At 45.0% G+C, this 19,177-nt stretch overlaps 1 long non-coding RNA gene across 1 annotated transcript; it reads left to right on the plus strand.

Annotated features, from left to right (window-relative positions):
- Positions 1-73: 73 nt before the first annotated feature.
- Positions 74-15,053, plus strand: LOC140629009 (uncharacterized). Its single transcript, XR_012026884.1, has 3 exons — positions 74-328; positions 542-697; positions 14,921-15,053. It is a non-coding gene; the product is annotated as an uncharacterized lncRNA (long non-coding RNA).
- Positions 15,054-19,177: the final 4,124 nt, after the last annotated feature.

Genomic DNA, 19,177 nt, shown 5'->3' on the forward strand with positions numbered 1-19,177 from the left:
TCCTGGAACTTTGCTTAAAATGTTTTTGTTGTTGTTTTAAAGATTTTGCTTATTCATTCATGAGAGGCACAGAGCAAGAAGCAGAGACATAGGCAGTGGGAGAAGCAGGCTCCCTGTGCAGAGCCCAAAATGGGACTGGATCCCAGGACCCCGGGATCATGACCTTAGCCACCCAGGTGTCTGAAATTGTTTTAACTTTTTTTTTGGTTTTAACTTTTTAAAAATCTTGTTACTTTTGTTCCCTCTCCAGATCTTTTAAGTGACCGCGGGAGTCACAGTGATGATGATTTTATTGCCCCTTGGGAGATCTATGGAAGCTCTGTGTGTGGTAAGCAGTATGATTTATTTTTCAATCTACAGGGAAATGAATGTATTACATAACATTTCTCACTGGTGTGGGTGAAGGGTAGGTAGAAGTTTGGTGGGTGCTATAAGCAGAGATCATTAGGAAATATTCTCTGCTTCTTTATAATCATTTAATTAATAAGACCTAAAATCTTGTTGGAATGGACTGATTCCTTTTCTCTTTTTTTTCCATTAGAACCAGATGAGAAAGATCGACATAATGTTTTGGTAAACCCTCCAGGACCAGAGGACCAGGATGATGAAAATAAGGCTAACAACAGTGATATGTTTGAATTTGAATTTTTGGACAGCCCCCTCTTACCATGTTATAACATCCAGGTGTCTGTCAGAGGTAAGCATTTATATCTTAGGATTGAAAAGTTTTGACTGTTGGGTTAGCTGGGCCTGAAAACTCTTTTAAGCTGAGGAGAGTGGGTGAGTGCATTGTAAGTGTCCATGAATCTCACTTAATGATCCTGTCCTGAAAAGATTAGTTATTCCTGGTGGGGTCAGATGGATCATGCAATATAAACTGTCCCAGTGAGAATACTACCAAGGCTAATAAGACCCCTGAGTCCAAAGCATTAAAGTTGTCATTCACTGGAATCCACAGAAGAGTTGGTCACTAGGATACCTCAATACTACATACTAGAGGCTTGGCAACATGCCCTATATGTACCTTCTCAGGCACACGAATGAAGTGTACTGCTCTCTGTTGTTGTTGTTTTAATTTTTATTTATTTTTTATGATAGTCACACACAGAGAGAGAGGCAGAGACATAGGCAGAGGGAGAAGCAGGCTCCATGCACTGGGAGCCCGATGTGGGATTCGATCCGGGGTCTCCAGGATTGCGCCCTGGGCCAAAGGCAGGCACTAAACCGCTGCGCCACCCAGGGATCCCTGCACTCTGTTGTTAATCTCCCTTTCCTAATTCATGGTTCCTGGAATCTTTGAATATAAGATTTGCTTAAATCAAGTCTTGCCCTCATTGTGGAGCCAGCAAGTCCTGGTAACCAGTCTTTCAGGATTTCCATATCAACAGACCTGTGCTCTACTGTGTGTTAACAAAGGAGATAGATAAACATTTTCATCCTTGGTTTCTCAAGTTTTAAGTTTGCCTGTCATTATAAGCCATCAATCTTATTAGTGATAGAAAACATATGTATATATTATACAGTCAAAATTATACATTTTGACTTTTACAAGAAAATCCTGCCTTTTTAACAGCTCTATGAAAATGTTCTGAGGAAGCAGCAAAACTGTTGAATAAACGAGAAAATGGAAGTATTTTGTGTTCTATGTTCCTAAAATATATGTTTTTTATTGCCATTTAAAAAAATACTGGTGTTCAGTTTCTTAGACTTATAGAAGTTTATAGCCCCTGTAAAAACTGAATCATAGTGAAGCTATGCAAGGAAATATGCTCTGGATATGATCTTGAGTGTCCCCCACTCCCTAAAATCTCAACTCTAGGACTGTGCATGCTATGCCTGCATACATATATATAAATATACACAAACATATGTTATTTAGATAAACATTATTCAGCTCTCCAATTTTTATTGCTGTAAAATATACATATTATAAAATTTGCTATTTGGACCATTTTTAAAAGTATGGTTTTTTAAATGTACAATCTTAATGGTATTAAATATAATGTTGTGCTACCATCCATCCATCTCCACCATCCAACTCAAGAACTCTTTTCATCTTGCAAAACAAAGTGCTAAATAGCTGCTCATTCCTTCCTACCATACTCCCTGTACAATATTCTGTGTCTCTGTAATTTGAACACTTCTCAGTATCCCATCAAAGAAGAATTATCCACTATTTTCCCTTTTTGTTGTTACTTAATTTCCCTCAGGCCAAAAATCCTGAAGGTTCACCATGTTGTACCACATTGCAGAGTTTCCTTGCTTTTTAAGGCTGACGGACATTCTATAGTACATTTTGAGCATGTTTTGCTTAACCATTCATCCATTGAGGGAACCTGGGTTTCTTCCATGCTACCTTTCAAGATCATTTAAGTTCTGTCAGGTAGGTACCTCGAAATAAGAATTTCTGGTTTATAACATAATGATAGTTTTAAGGTTTTTTTAGGGAATGACATTCTGTTTCCATTTTTACATTATAGCCAGCAGGGAACAAATGCTCCATTATCCACATCCTCTCCAACACATGTGTTGCACAAATTGGTTTAACTTTGTGAATCCAGGTTGTCATCTGTTGTCTGTGCTTTTGGTACCATATCTAAGAAATTATTGCTAAACACCATCTCACGAAGCTTTTGCCATACATTTCCATCTCAGAATCTGGCAGTCTGAGCTCTTGGGTGATTTTTGTACATGGTGTTTCTTTAGGCCCCAACTTCATTCTTTTACATGTTAGGAATCCACTTTTTCTAGCACATTTGTTGAAAACACTGTCATTTCCATGGAATGGTCTTGGCCACCGGGTCGAAACTCATTTGACCAGGTATGTGGGGACTTTCTCTGGGCTTTAATTTGTCCTGTTAGTCTTTACAACTCTCTTCATGCTGTACAACAGTGTTTTGATGACGGTAGCATTACACTAAGATTTAAAATCAGGAAATATTATCCTATCCCTCTCCTCCAGGTCTGTTCTTTCTCAAGGTTGTTTTGGAAGTTCAGGGTTCTGTGAGATTGCACATGAATTTTAGGATGGATTTCTATTTCTGGAAAACAAAATACAAACAAATAAAACACATCTTTGGGACATTGACATAGATTGCACTGAATTGGTGGATACCTTTTGGTATCATGGACAGCTTAACAACATTAACTCTACTAATTTGTTAGTATGGATGGTCTTTCCACTCACTGTGTCTTTAATGCCTTTCAGCAATATTTCATGGTTTTCTTTATACAGCTCTTCCACGCCCTTGGTTAGCTTCATTCCTAAATACTTACTCTTTCTGATCCTATTATAATTGGAGATATTTTCTTAATTTTCTTTTGGTTACGGTTACTCTATAGAAATGCACCTAATTTCTTTTTCATTTAGGTGTGACAAACATATACTGTAATACTTACAGGTGTAGAATTTATTTTTTTATGAGCTCAAATAAGTATTTTTTAATAATAAATATTTTTTATTGGTGTTCAATTTGCCAACATACAGAATAACACCCAGTGCTCATCCCATCAGGTACCCCCTCAGTACCCCCCACCCAGTCACCCCCACCCCTGCCCTCCTCCCCTTTCACCACCCCTAACTCTGGGAAAAGAACTACAGGTGTAGAATTTAAAGATTCATCACTTCCTATACTACCCAGTGCTAATCACAACAAGTGCCCTCCTTAGTGCCCATCACCCATCTCTCCCATCCGCTACCCACTCACCATTGGTAACTAACCATTCATTCCCTAGGGATCAGCATACCTTAATGATTTTTCATCTCTCTCCTTTGTTTCCTTCTGCTTGTTGACATTGTTTCTTAAATTCCATATATGAGCAAAATCATACGGTATTTGTCTTTCTCTGACTGACTTGTTTTACTTAACACGATATTCTCTAGCTCCACGTTGTTGCAAATGACAAGGTTTCATCCTTTTCTATGGCTCAGTAATATTCCATTGTACATGTAATATGATAGGAATATGTTGTAGTGTAATATGATGTAATATATATCAACCTCATCTTCCTTAGCCAGTCGTCAGTTGATGAACATTTGGGCTCTATCCATAACTGTGCTGTTGATAATGCTGCCATTACAGCATATACCTCTCCGAATTAGTCGGGCCAATGCCTAGAAATGCAAATGATGGACCTGCAGTAGCCCTATTTTTAACTTTTTCAGTAACTTTCATACTTTTCTCCAGAGTGGCCCAACAGTGTAAGAGTGCTTCATGGTATCCACATGGTCACCAAAACCTGTTGCTTCTTGTGTTGTTAATTTGAGCCCTCTGACTGGTGTGAGATGATGACTCTCTGGAGTTTTGATCGTATTTCACTGATGATGAGCGATGTTGAACATTTTGTCATGTATCTGATGTCCATCTGGATGTCTTCTTTGGAGAAATGTCCGTTCATGTCTTCCGACCTCTTTTTAAAGTGGATTATTTGTATTCTGGGTTGTGGAGTTTTAGAAGTTCTTTTTTTTTTATATTTTTTCTTTATTTATTTATGATAGTCACAGAGAGAGAGAGAGAGAGAGAGAGAGAGGCAGAGACATAGGCAGAGGGAGAAGCAGGCTCCATGCACCGGGAACCCGACGTGGGATTCGATCCCGGCTCTCCAGGATCAGGCCCTGGGCCAAAGGCAGGCGCCAAACCGCTGCGCCACCCAGGGATCCCTAGAAGTTCTTTATATACTTTACATACTAGCCCTTTATCAGGCATGATATTTGCAAATATCTTCTCCCACTCCTTAGGTTGGCTCTTAGTTTTCTGGATTGTTTCCTTGATGCACAGAGGATTTTTATTTTGATGAAGTCCCAATAGTTCATATTTCCTTTTGTTTCCCTTGCCCGTGACAACACATCTGGCAAGAAGTTGTCATAGCCAAGGTTGAAGAGGTTACTGTCTGGAATCTCCTCTGAGATTTTCATAGTTTTGTGTCTTACATTTACACCAATATCTTTTTTTTTTAGTTTTTTGTATTATTTATTTTATTTATTTATTTATTTATTTATTTATTTATTTATTTATTTATTTTGTTTTTAATTTATATTTTATTGGTGTTCAATTTACTAACATACAGAATAAACCCCAGTGCCCGTCACCCATTCACTCCCACCCCCCGCCCTCCTCCCCTTCTACCACCCCTAGTTCGTTTCCCAGAGTTAGCAGTCTTTACGTTCTGTCTCTCTTTCTGATATTTCCCACACATTTCTTTTCCCTTCCCTTATATTCCCTTTCACTATTATTTATATTCCCCAAATGAATGAGAACATATAATGTTTGTCTTCTCTGACTGACTTACTTCACTCAGCATAATACCCTCCAGTTTCATCCACATTGAAGCAAATGGTGGGTTTTTGTAATTTCTAATAGCTGAGTAATATTCCATTGTATACATAAACCACATCTTCTTTATCCATTCATCTTTCGTTGGACACCGAGGCTCCTTCCACAGTTTGGCTATCGTGGCCATTGCTGCTATGAACATCGGGGTGCAGGTGTCCCGGCGTTTCTTTGCATTTGTATCTTTGGGGTAAATAACCAACGGTGCAATTGCTGGGTTGTAGGGCAGGTATATTTTTAACTGTTTGAGGAACCTCCACACAGTTTTCCAGACTGGCTGCACCAGTTCACATTCCACCAACAGTGTTTGAGGGTTCCCTTTTCTCCGCATCCTCTCCAACATTTGTTGTTTCCTGCCTTGTTAATTTTCCCCATTCTCACTGGTGTGAGGTGGTATCTCATTGTGGTTTTGATTTCTATTTCCCTGATGGCAAGTGATGCAGAGCATTTTCTCATATGCATGTTGGCCGTGTCTATATCTTCCTCTGTGAGATTTCTGTTCATGTCTTTTGCCCATTTCATGATTGGATTGTTTGTTTCTTTGGTGTTGAGTTTAATAAGTTCTTTATAGATCTTGGAAACTAGCCCTTTACCTGATATGTCATTTGCAAATGTCTTCTCCCATTCTGTAGGTTGTCTTTGAGTTTTGTTGACTGTATCCTTTGCTGTGCAAAAGCTTATTGTCTTGATGAAGTCCCAATAGTTCATTTTTGCTTTTGTTTCTTTTGCCTTCATGGATGTATCTTGCAAGAAGTTACTATGGCCGAGTTCAAAAAGGGTGTTGCCTGTGTTCTTCTCTAGGATTTTGATGGAATCTTGTCTCACATTTAGATCTTTCATCCATTTTGAGTTTATTTTTGTGTATGGTGAAAGAGAGTGGTCTAGGTTCATTCTTTTGTATGTGGATGTCCAATTTTCCCAGCACCATTTATTGAAGAGACTGTCTTTCTTCCAATGGATAGTCTTTCCTCCTTTATCGAATATTAGTTACCCATAAAGTTCAGGGTCCACTTCTGGATTCTCTATTCTGTTCCACTGATCTATGTGTCTGTTTTTGTGCCAGGACCACACTGTCTTGATGACTGCAGCTTTGTAGTACAATCTGAAATCTGGCATTGTGATGCCCCCAGATATGGTTTTCTTTTTTAAAATTCCCCTGGCTATTCGGGATCTTTTCTAATTCCACACAAATCTTAAAATAATTTGTTCTAACTCTCTGAAGAAAGTCCATGGTATTTTGATAGGGATTGCATTAAACGTGTAAATTGCCCTGGGTAACATTGACATTTTCACAATATTAATTCTGCCAATCCATGAGCATGGAATATTTTTCCATCTCTTTGTGTCTTCCTCAATTTCTTTCAGAAGTGTTCTATAGTTTTGAGGGTATAGATTCTTTACATCTTTGGTTAGGTTTATTCCTAGGTATCTTATGCTTTTGGGTGTAATTGTAAATGGGATTGACTCCTTAATTTCTTTTTCTTCAGTCTCATTGTTAGTGTATAGATGCCACTGACTTCTGGGCATTGATTTTGTATCCTGCCACGCTACCGAATTGCTGTATGAGTTCTAGCAATCTTGGGGTGGAGACTTTTGGGTTTTCTATGTAGAGTATCATGTCATCGGCGAAGAGGGAGAGTTTGACTTCTTCTTTGCCAATTTGAATACCTTTAATATCTTTTTGTTGTCTGATTGCTGAGGCTAGGACTTCCAGTACTATGTTGAACAGCAGTGGTGAGAGTGGACATCCCTGTGTTGTTCCTGATCTTAGGGGAAAGGCTACCAGTGCTTCCCCATTGAGAATGATATTTGCTGTGGGCTTTTCATAGATGGCTTTTAAGATGTCGAGGAATGTTCCCTCTATCCCTACACTCTGAAGAGTTTTGATCAGGAATGGATGCTGTATTGTGTCAAATGCTTTCTCTGCATCCAATGAGAGGATCATATGTTTCTTCTTTTTCTCTTGCTGATATGATGAATCACATTGATTGTTTTATGGGTGTTGAACCAGCCTTGTGTCCCAGGGATAAATCCTACTTGGTCATGGTGAATAATTTTCTTAATGTACTGTTGGATCCTATTCGCCAGTATCTTGTTGAGAATTTTTGCATCCATGTTCATCAGGGATATTGGTCTGTAATTCTCCTTTTTGGTGGGGTCTTTGTCTGGTTTTGGAATTAAGGTGATGCTGGACTCATAGAACGAATTTGAAAGTACTCCATCTCTTTCTATCTTTCCAAACAGCTTTAGGAGAATAGGTATGGTTTCTTCTTTAAACGTTTGATAAAATTCCCCTGGGAAGCCATCTGGCCCTGGACTCTTGTGTCTTGGGAGGTTTTTGATGACTGCTTCAATTTCCTCCCTGGTTATTGGCCTGTTCAGGTTTTCTATTTCTTCCTGTTCCAGTTTTGGTAGTTTGTGGCTTTCCAGGAATGCGTCCATTTCTTCTAGATTGCCTAACTTATTGGCGTATAGCTGTTCATAATATGTTTTTAAAATCGTTTGTATTTCCTTGGTGTTGGTAGTGATCTCTCCTTTCTCATTCATTATTTTATTAATTTGAGTCTCTTCTCTCTTCTTTTTAATAAGGCTGGCTAATGGTTTATCTATCTTATTAATTCTTTCAAAAAACCAACTCCTGGTTCTGTTGATCTGTTCCACAGTTCTTCTGGTCTCGATTTCTTGAGTTCTGCTCGAATCTTTATTAACTCCCTTCTTCTCTTGGGTGTAGGATCTATTTGCTGTCTTTTCTCTAGTTCCTTTATGTGTAAGGTTAGCTTTTGTATTTGAGTTCTTTCCAGTTTTTGAATGGATGCTTGTATTGCGATGTATTTCCCCCTTAGGACTGCTTTTGCTGCATCCCAAAGATTTTAAACGGTTGTATCTTCATTCTCATTAGTTTCCATGAATCTTTTTAATTCTTCCTTAATTTCCTGGTTGACCCTTTCATCATTTAGCAGGATGGTCCTTAACCTCCACGTGTTTGAGGTCCTTCCAAACTTCTTGTTGTGATTTAGTTCTAATTTCAAGGCATTATGGTCTGAGAATATGCAGGGGACAATCCCAATCTTTTGGTATCGGTTCAGACCCGATTTGTGACCCAATATATGGTCTATTCTGGAGAAAATTCCATGTGTGCTTGAGAAGAATGTGTATTCAGTTGAGTTTGGATGTAAAGTTCTGTAGATATCTGTGAAATCCATCTGGTCCAGTGTATCATTTAAAGCTCTCGTTTCTTTGGGGATGTTGTGCTTAGAAGACCTATCGAGTATAGAAAGAGCTAGATTGAAGTCACCAAGTATAAGTGTATTATTATCTAAGTATTTCTTCACTTTCGTTATTAATTGGTATAAATATTTGGCAGCTCCCTCATTCGGAGCATATATATTGAGGATTGTTAAGTCATCTTGTTGAATAGATCCTTTAAGTATAATATAGTATCCCTCCTCATCTCTCACTACAGTCTTTGGGGTAAATTTTAGTTTATCTGATATAAGGATGGCTACCCCTGCTTTCTTTTGAGGACCATTCGAATGGTAAATGGTTCTCCAACCTTTTATTTTCAGGCTGGAGGTGTCCTTCTGTCTAAAATGAGTCTCTTGTAGACAACAAATAGATGGGTCCTGCTTTTTTATCCAGTCTGAAACCCTGCGCCTTTTGATGGGGTCATTAAGCCCGTTCACATTCAGAGTTACTATTGAGAGATATGAGTTTAGTGTCATCATGATATCTATTCAGTCCTTGTTTTTGTGGAATATTCCACTGAACTTCTTCTTAAAGGGGAATTTTAAGAGTCCCCCTGAAAATTTCTTGCAGAGCTGGTTTGGAGGTCACATATTCTTTTAGTTGCTGCCTGTCTTGGAAGCTCTTTATCTCTCCTTCCATTTTGAATGAGAGCCTTGCTGGAGAAAGTATTCTTGGTTGCATGTTCTTCTCATTTAGGACCCTGAATATATCCTGCCAGCCCTTTCTGGCCTGCCAGGTCTCTGTGGAGAGGTCTGCTGTTACCCTAATACTCCTCCCCATAAAAGTCAGGGATTTCTTGTCTCTTGCTGCTTTAAGGATCTTCTCTTTATCTTTGGAATTTGCAAGCTTCACTATTAAATGTCGAGGTGTTGAACGGTTTTTATTGATTTTAGGGGGGGCATCTCTCTATTTCCTGGATCTGAATGCCTGTTTCCCTTCCCAGATTAGGAAAGTTTTCAGCTAGAATTTGTTAAATACATATTCTGGCCCTCTGTCCCTTTCGGCACCCTCGGGAACCCCAATTAAATGTAGGTTTTTCTTTCTCAGGCTGTCGTTTATTTCCCTTAATCTATCTTCATGGTCTTTTAATTGTTTGTCTCTTTTTTCCTCAGTTTCCCTCTTTGCTATCAACTTGTCTTCTATGTCACTCACTCGTTCTTCCACCTCGTTAACCCTCGTCGTTAGGACTTCTAGTTTTGATTGCATCTCATTCAATTGATTTTTAATTTCTGCCTGATTAGCTCTAAATTCTGCAGTCATGAAGTCTCTTGAGTCCTTTATACTTTTTTCTAGAGCCACCAGTAGCTGTATAATAGTGCTTCTGAATTGGCTTTCTGACATTGAATTGTAATCCAGATTTTGTAACTCTGTGGGAGAGAGAACTGTTTCTGATTCTTTCTTTTGAGGTGATATTTTCCTTCTAGTCATTTTGCTCAGTGCAGAGTGTCCAAAAGCAAGTTGTATTTGGAAAAAGAGAAAAAGAGAGGAGAGAAAGAAGGAAAGAAAAGAGAAAGAGAAAAAAAAGGGAAGAAAAAAAACGAAAAAAAAAGAAGAAAAAGAGAAAGAAAAAGAAAGGAGGAAAAAAAGGGAGTGGGGGAAGGAAACAAATCAAAAACCAAAAAAAAAAAAAGAATCCCGGGGAGTATCTTCTGATTCTGTGTACCTTAAATCCCTTGGCTTCTCCTGGAAGTTGTCAGTCTAGCTGGTGTTCTGGAGGTGGGGCCTGTTATGCTGATTTTCAGGTGTTAGCAGTTGGGGGAGCTGCTGTGTCCCTGCCTGGTGCAGGGCTCAGTGGGGGTTGTTTACCCCGTGAGGCCATGGAGGAACAGCCCCAGTGGCGGGGCCAGCTCTGGAAACCTGGATTCAGCTCTGGCAGGAACTCCGTCTGCAGGGCCTGGAGGCTCTCGGGCGGGGCCGCTGATCTGCTCCGCGCGGGGCAGGAGCTTCCTTGTTGTCCTGGGCCCTCCCGGTCTCTGCCTGTCCCGGGGGAGGCCGGATCCTGGGCTGTATCCCGGCGCCCTGTGCTCCGGAGCCTGCGCTGGTGGATTCGCGCTCCCAGGCCGCGCAACCCCCTCCGTGGAGCTGCCGCCCGAGCCCCTCCAAGCTGCTCCTGGAACCACGCAGCCCCCTCTGCACGGAGCCTCTTCCTCTGCCCGAGCCCCTCCGAGCTGCTCCAGGGGCCGCGCAGCCCCCTCCGTGGAGCCGCCGCCCGAGCCTCTCCGAGCTGCTCCGGGTCCCGCCGGTCCCGCTGTGCGCGCTGCAGCCCTTAGGGAGCTCGGTGCACTCTCCTGGGTGCGCAGATGCTCTGTTACTGTCCCAGGGAACCCGAGGGCATCCCCGCCCTCCTGGGTCCTGCTCCAACTCCCTGCGAGCCCCTTTCCTCCCGGGAAGGTTGGTGCAGCTCCTGCTCCTCCGGGACGGGGCTCTCCTGTCCTGGGGACACTTGCCCCGGCCTCAGTCCGGTTCCTCGCGGGGGCCCTCCCCCTTGGAGGCCTTTGTTTCTTTATTTCTTTTTCCCCGTCTTCCTACCTTGATAGATGCGCGAACTCTTCTCACTCTAGCATTCCAGCTGGTCTCTCTTTAAATCTCAGGCCGAATTGATAGATTTTCAGGATAATTTGAAGGTTTTCTAGGTAATTTGGTGGAGACAGGTGATTTGGAGACCCTACTCTTCCGCCATCTTGCTCCTCCCCATTTACACCAATACCTATTTTGAATTTATTTTTGTGTGTGGTTTAAAAGAGGATCCCAGATTCATTTTCCTACATGAGGCTGTCCAGTTTTCCCAACACCAACAGTTGAAGAGACTCTTTTCCCACAGATGTTCTTTCCTGCTTTGTCAAAGATAACTTACCACACAAGGTCCACTTTCTAGATTATTTTAGATCCTCTTTATTTATTCACGAGAGACACACAGATGCAGAGACATAAGCAGAGGAAGAAGCAGGCTCCTTGCAGGGAGCTCGATGTGGGACTCATTCCCAGGACCTGGGAACCTGTTTTGCCAAAGTATCTCTGGTGGACCTATGGCTTTAGGAGTAAGAGCTGCTTCCCCTGGGCATCTCTGGGTGGCTCAGTGGTTTAGTGCCACTTACAGCCCAGGGCATGATCTTGAGTCCCGGGATGGAGTTCCACGTCGGACTCCATGAATGGAGCGTGGTAGTCCCTCTGCCTGTGTCTCTGCCTCTGTCTTTCTCCCTCTGTGTGTTTGTGTGTGTCTCTTTAAATAAAAGAAGAAAAAGGAACCTAAGAGAAAAATAAAAATAACCAAAAAAAAGCTGGGCTTCTGAGTCCATCTGCCTCTGAAGGAGATCCCAATTGTTTCCTTTCAGGACCCAGTGCCTCTCCTGTTGCAACGGGTGCACTACTTGTTTGGTGGAGGCCCGAGGAGTCCCATATGGTGCCAGTCTAGGAGGGGCAGGGAGCATAGAGGCCTCAGGGACTCAGCAGGCCTCGCAGAGTGCACGAGGTCTGGCCCCCAGCTGCCCTGAAGGTCCACACACTCCACCCCACCCTGGCTGGTTGGCTGAGGGTGGTGGGTGGCAGGGGAGGCTGTGGGGGATGGGGGGCGGTGTCCGTGGGAGCCAGATCATGCCTGGCTCACTTATGACTGCCTGCCCCATTGTGCAGGTCCAGGAGGGATACAGAAATGCATAGCGTGGTGCAGTGACCGGGCACTGCCTAGTGAATGCGGGGCCCTCTGCCAGGCGAAATAAGGAAGGGCTCCTGTATGGCCTGCCGCCTGCCACTGGCTGGACCTCCTGTATTTAAAGGCTCTGTTGGTGGCAGGTGGTGCCCATGGACGTAATGGGCAGCATGCTCTCAGTGATCTCCTAGGAATCGTCTGGCAGATGTTGGCCAGGAAAATGGCCAGAGACACGGTCGGGGTGTGGAGGACACCTACCCGACCTCCACCAAAGCGGCTGCTTAGTCTACTGGACTCCCTGCTCAGTGCTAGTCATGGGAGGGCGGGACCACCCAGAGACCCTCCCACCACCTTGCTCCTGATTGGCAGGACCTTGGGGCCAAGGCCCAGGACATAACTCCAGGGGGTAGAGCTCTAGGTGAGTAAGGGCACAGATGCCTGGCAGCAGGCGGCAGGCCAGGAGCCACTCTATGCCTTCACTGCTTTCTTGCCCCCGCCTCCCAGCGGTGACCCTAGGGGGCATATTTCCACTTGCCAGGAGCCAGGCCATTGCAGGGACTCAGAATCAGACTTCCAGCACCTTCCCTCACAGCGGCCCAGCTCCCTACAGGCCCGTGGCGGGGGAGCATTGGGAACCCAGCCAGGGCCCCATGGAGAGTGAGACGGGGTCCCGGGAAGCCGGGCTTGCCCCGGCATCCTGTCCCTACTTCATGCTGGAATGGAGAATTCAAGCAGCTGGGGCCTGCAGGGACATAGGCACCCCGAGGGATGAGGGGACACCGCAGTCCCTAGGTGTTGGGACTGTGGAGGAGCCTGTGCATGAAGCCAGGGCTGGGAGGGAGACAGAGCAAGCCTCGCTGGTTGTGGAGTTGGTGCTGGCGGTGGAAGACACCATGGTGGTGGTCGAGGTCGTATACGGGGCAGTGGCTGACAACCGTGAGGAGGCAGAGGAAGAGGGGCAGAGGGAGGAGGAGTCTCAGGTGGTGGAAGAGGAGGAGGAGTGTGAGCATGAGGAGGACTTGGGGGAAGAATCTGAGGAGGGGACGCAGTTTGAAGTGGACGACGAGGAGGCTGATGAAGAGACCGGGACTGATGATTAAGAGGAGACTGAAGATGACAGGTCTGAGGTGGACGATGAATCTGAGCAGGACGACGAGGAGGATGTGGCAATGGCTCACGAGGAAGAGGGGGAGGCTGAGGAGGAGCCTGTCATGTCTGAGATGTTGTACATGGTTGAGGAGCAGGCTAATCTTCAGGAAGAGGAAGATAAGATGGAGGAGGGCCAGGGAGAGGAAGACGCCAGGAAGAGGAAGACGCCAGGGAGCTGCAAGATAAGCAGCAAGGGTCAGAGCATCCAGAGGCAGGGCCGAGTCCACTGGAGTCCCCGCCAGAGGCTCTCGAGGTGCTCTGGGCAGACATGAAGCCCACCAATGGAAGAGGCAGGCACTCCTTCACTCCGTTTCAGCTCAGGCTGAGACAGAGATGGCACCATTGCCTGGAACAGCGAAGTGCCCATATGCAGGGCGTCTGTGGCTTCTAGGCCAAGGCTGTATCCTTGCTGCTGTGGGGCAAAGACCCCAAGGTGATGAGAGTGGGGGGTGATGTGGGTTACTGGGGGTGGGGGTGGCATGTGCCAAGAAGGACATGAGGAGGGCAGGGGCGCTGTGGGGTATGGGTATCCCTCAGACAGCATTGGTGAACACTCCCCGCCAGTCCCGGGGTGGGAGTGGCAATGATGCTCATGCCCCGGTGATCGTCACAGCCTTGGGAGCCCGCTTGAGGGTGGGCTCCTCCTGGACTAGATCGTCCCAGGAGGCAGCGAGTGTCAAGTGCGGGGGATGACATGTAGTCCGGGTCACACGTAGGAATGGCAGCAGGGTCTCAGCACACACCACGGCAACCTGCAAAGACCCTTTTTGCCTCAGCACAGTGCTGCAGCCAGGAGACTGCGTGTGCCCCCTTCTGACCTGTCGGGCAGAGGCATGGATGTGTGCCGTCCTGGGAGAAGCCCATTGTTCCTTGCCGTGGGCCCACAGGCATGTGCAGTGGATGGGGTGCGGGGAGGGGTGTGTCTTGGGATACACAGCTCTCATCCTGTGGCAGTGCGCACATGGGCAGCAGCCAGAGGCCCAGTGGGCCATGCTCAGTGCAGCCTGTGTGGATGGACTGGGAGCCAGCAAGAGGACAAGGGCGCCAGGCCACGCTGCTGTACAGGCCTGTGGTGTTGTTTTAGCTCTTGTATCTCCAGCCCTGGAAGGGTCTTTGACCTAAAGCAGTACCACCAGACGTGTGGGCATGACAAAAGTGTCTCTGGTCGCCCTTGACACTGTGCATAGGAGAAACTTTGCAACAAGGCTCTAGGCCAGGGTGGAATCATAGCAGCAATCCCCTCAGTGTCCATAGGCATCTCCTCCGTGGCCCAAAAGCCACACAGAGAACCCTGACCAGCATGCTGACATTAAGGAGCATGAATTTGAATTCTGTGGGCACATGCGTGGAGGAAACCTAAAGCCAGAATGGTCCATGCTCGTGGGTGGTGTTGTGGGGGCCAGGGGAATGATCGTCATTTTCAGCCAGGCTGAGAATCACTCGTTTGTTGACCCTTTGTCCCAGAGACCGTACAAACTTATGTCATGGGTGCCTGGCTGTCTGTGTCCCTGCATGTGTCTGAGGCCCTGGGTGTTTCTGTCCCTGCCAGGGAGCTTCAAGATGCCTAGATGAATATGAGGAGACAGCACACTTGTCCACAGCCATCCCAGACATACAGATGGATGCCAGTGGTCAACATGGTTCTCCTGCATAGGAAATCACTGAGGACGACGGTGTGGTGCTGACACATCAGACAGATGATGGGGCTCCAGGAGCCATGGAAATTTCATTAAAATTTAGAAACACAAGATCGTGGGTGTGTGTGTGTGTGTGTGTGCCTGTGTGTGTCTGTGTGTGTTTGTGCGCCAGTCTTCAGGACACTGCTTGGTTGGGCGACCTTGATTTTTCCAGAATGGGGCAGCCTGCTGTATGCCTGAGGTTTACCTCTGTGTCTAGACATCAACAGCCTGGGGAACAAGTGGGCCCACAAGCCAGGAGAGGGCTTGATCCCGCTGGCCAACCACATCGGAAGGGGCAGCACACTGCCCCACAGTGTCAACTGTTCTACACAGAGAGAGCAAATGAGAATGAGGAGAGACTCCACAACCTGATTGGGGTGTAAGTCTTTCCTGGGGAGATGAGGGAGTTCAGGGGAAGGCAGTGATGGGCCAGGGCCTAACAGTCCAGTACTCAGTTTGGCTGCATGGTGATGACGGTCTTGTGTGGTGGGATGTTCACCTTAAAGCCTCAGCCACATGTGTTGTGTGAATGCACGGGGAGCCGGGCTCAACCCTTACAATTCTGGTGAAGCCAGTGCCAGTGTTCTCCATTGGTGGGTTAACATGCTCACTGTTGCTGAGACTGTTGACGTCTCAGGAACAACAATGTCTTGGGATGTTCAGGACCACCGGTCAGGTCTCAAGCCAGCAGTATGGGCGAGGGGCCAGGGTCAGGTGTGGATCAGGAATGATGACACTGTGTTTCAGGCCCAGATTGCTGGGTGAAATCGTCAATTGCAGAACAGAGATATGCACACAAGCACTTGTGCACTCAAACTCACACCTCCTCAGTCACTGCACAACACACACACTGACGCCTGTGCATGCCCATCCATGTACACACACACTCCTGCTGACCCACACTAGCTTCCTCACCTGTACTGAAACCCACACCCATGCTGACACCCACACTCACCCGTACTGGCTCACAGATATGCTGGCATCCTCTCGCATTCAGCTCCCTCACCCATAATGACCCACACCTCAGTCCCTCCTGCTGCTACACAGGCACAACCATACTGATGTGTGCTCAATTCCTGAGACTGCCTGACACCTAAAATTACCTCACTGCGAATGACACACACACTGCCACGTACTCATCTACATCATTACAGCTCTCTGACACTGGCTGCTACCAACGCACTCTCCTTCTTTCTGACACCCATTTCCATACTGACACACACACCTACACACACACACACACACACACACACATGCACACATAATCCCTGGCCCTTGGTGACACGATTTCCTATCCTGGCATTCACTCACTCACTGGTACTTACCCATATGCTCAATTGGAACAGAGAAGCACCGGCCAGCAGACACTCGTGTGCCAGCACACACCAGTCACACACATAGCTATGGACACACATAGCCACTCATACTGATGTACACGCTCATACCTTGATACATACACTCACATGGGCTCCTGTGTGCGAAACACACACTTCCCTGCTCCTTTAACATGCATAATCCCATGTACTGCTCGACACCCATGCTCCTACTGACCCTCAAACTCACGTGCTGGAACTGACATATGCTAACACGATCCTAATGACCCACTCCCTCAAAGATGGGCTGGCATCGACACACACTCCCTCATGCATAATAGATGGTAAGTCAAAATCCTATAAAGAAATAAAAATTTGTGAAAGGTAAATACATGGACAAATTAAATCTAATTTTAAGTTTGGTTAGTAATGCTTTTGTTTTTGTTTTGAAGATGATTGAATGGGATCCCTGCGTGGCGCAGTGGTTTAGCGCCTGCCTTTGGCCCAGGGCACGATCCTGGAGACCCAGGATCAAATCCCACGTTGGGCTCCCGGTGCATGGAGCCTGCTTCTCCCTCTGCCTGTGTCTCTGCCTCTCTCTCTCTCTCTATCATAAATAAATAAAAATTTTTAAAAAAGATGATTGAATGGACTGATTTACACAAAACCAAATGTTACTCTCTGTTTTGGAAAACATTTTGCGTCAAGATAGAAATCTATCACATTAACAACTGAAACAGCTGTGGACTGAGCTATACAAGAGCAGAGGGTTTTTTGGATGTTTGTGTTAATGAAGTTCCACTAGCATAAATCACTTTAGATGCTGATAACATCCGTGTGTTCAATGGAATCCCGAGCAACAAGAAAAAGTCACTTACAAAAAGTGAAATCAGAGTGAATTAAAAGAGGTTGACAAAATGCATTCAAAGAATACAGTCCAGCTATATTCTACACATAAGACAATCACTTTTATTCGAAAGCCATAGATCATATCAGATGACAGAAAAGCACATTTCATACAAATACTACCCAAAAAGATAGAGAAGTGCTTATAGCCTTAGACAAAATAGAGCTTTAAACAAAAAAAAAGAAAAGGGACAAAAGACTTTACATGTTAATAAGAACTTTAAGATAAGAAGAGAAACACAAATTATCAAATAACAACACACAATGAAGATATACGAACCAAAACTAATGAAATTACAAGTAGAAATACAAAGCCCTAAAAAATGCTTAAGGACTCCAATGCTCTCCTCTTAATGCAACCTCAGCATGGTGAAATACAAGACTGCCATGACACAATATACCAGAAGTATACATGATACTCTACCCAGTAACACTGGCATATACCTGTTTCAAAGTGCACAGAAGACATTCTCGACATTATACCCCATATCAGGCCACAAATAAATTCTCACTAGACTTCAAAACATACAATTCATATAAAGCATCATCTCTGACCACAGTGAGAGGAAGTTAGAGATCAATAACAGGAACAAAACAGAAAAATTAGAAAATTTGTGGAAATTAAACAATATAGACAAAACAACCACCAGATCAAAAAGGAAATCAGAAGGGAAATTGAAAAATACTTGGAGATAAATGCAAACAACAAAACAATACATCAACACTTAGGAGCTAGAACAGCTTATGCTAAGGCGGAAACCTGTATTTGTAAATGATAAATGCTCAAAACGTTTATCGCAAAACAACACCTAGCTTGACAACTTAAGGAAGTAGAAGAGGATAAACCGAACACATAGAAGGCAGAAGAAAGGAAAGACAAAAGGTTAGAGCACAGATGGAAAAGAAATGACAAAAGCAACAAAAACCAATAGTTAGTTCTTTGAAGGATTAACACAATTGACAAACCTTTAACTACATTGCTTTAGAAACAGACAAGTCAGGGAGACCTGGAAGCTAGAGTCAGAAGGTGCCCAAACCCGGAATTAATAGAAGTTGGCCGGGTGGTTAAACTGACCTGAATCCCTGAGGCACTCTTCTCTGGGGAGGGTCCCAAGGTAGTACTCATGGTGCCCTGCTGTGAATGGTGGGGATGTTGGAGAAGGTGAGGTGGGTGGAGGGGGAGATTTCCTTTTCTCTCTGAGTCTCACCTCCACCACTACCACTGCCGAGAGGGGGTGTCATACCCGCGTACACCAGTCCCTTCCTTACAGCCTTTCGTGCAGAACCCGATTGAGTACTCTTCTGCCTATAACCTTCAAATCATCCTGAAAATCTACGAATTCGGCCTGAGATTTAAAGAGAGAACAGCAAAAAAAAAAATAAATAAATAAATAAATAAATAAAGAGAGAACAGCTGGAATGCAACAGTGAGAAGAGTTCACACTTCTATCAGGTAGGAAGATGGGGAAAAAAGAAATAAAGAAACAAAAGGCAGGATCCCTGGGTGGCGCAGCGGTTTGGCGCCTGCCTTTGGCCCAGGGCACGATCCTGGAGACCGGGATTGAATCCCATATCAGGCTCCCGGTGCATGGAGCCTGCTTCTCCCTCTGCCTGCGTCTCTGTCTCTCTCTCTCTCTGTGTGACTGTCATAAATAAATAAAAAATTAAAAAAATTAAAAAAAGAAACAAAAGACATCCAAGGGAGAGGAGCCCCATGAGGAGCTGGGCTAAGGCTGGGGCAAGTGTCCCCAGTACAGAAAAGCACGGTCCCAGAGAAGCAGGAGATTCACCAATCTTCCCGGGCAGAAAGGTGCTTGCAGGGAGTTAGCGCACGACCTCAGTAGGATGGGGGTGCCCTCAGGTCCCTGGGACACTAACAGAGCAACTGTGCAACAGAGAGAGTGCGCC

The sequence above is a fragment of the Canis lupus genome, chromosome Y (genome assembly GCF_048164855.1).
Source record: "Canis lupus baileyi chromosome Y, mCanLup2.hap1, whole genome shotgun sequence".
Classification (NCBI taxonomy): Eukaryota; Metazoa; Chordata; class Mammalia; order Carnivora; family Canidae; genus Canis; species Canis lupus.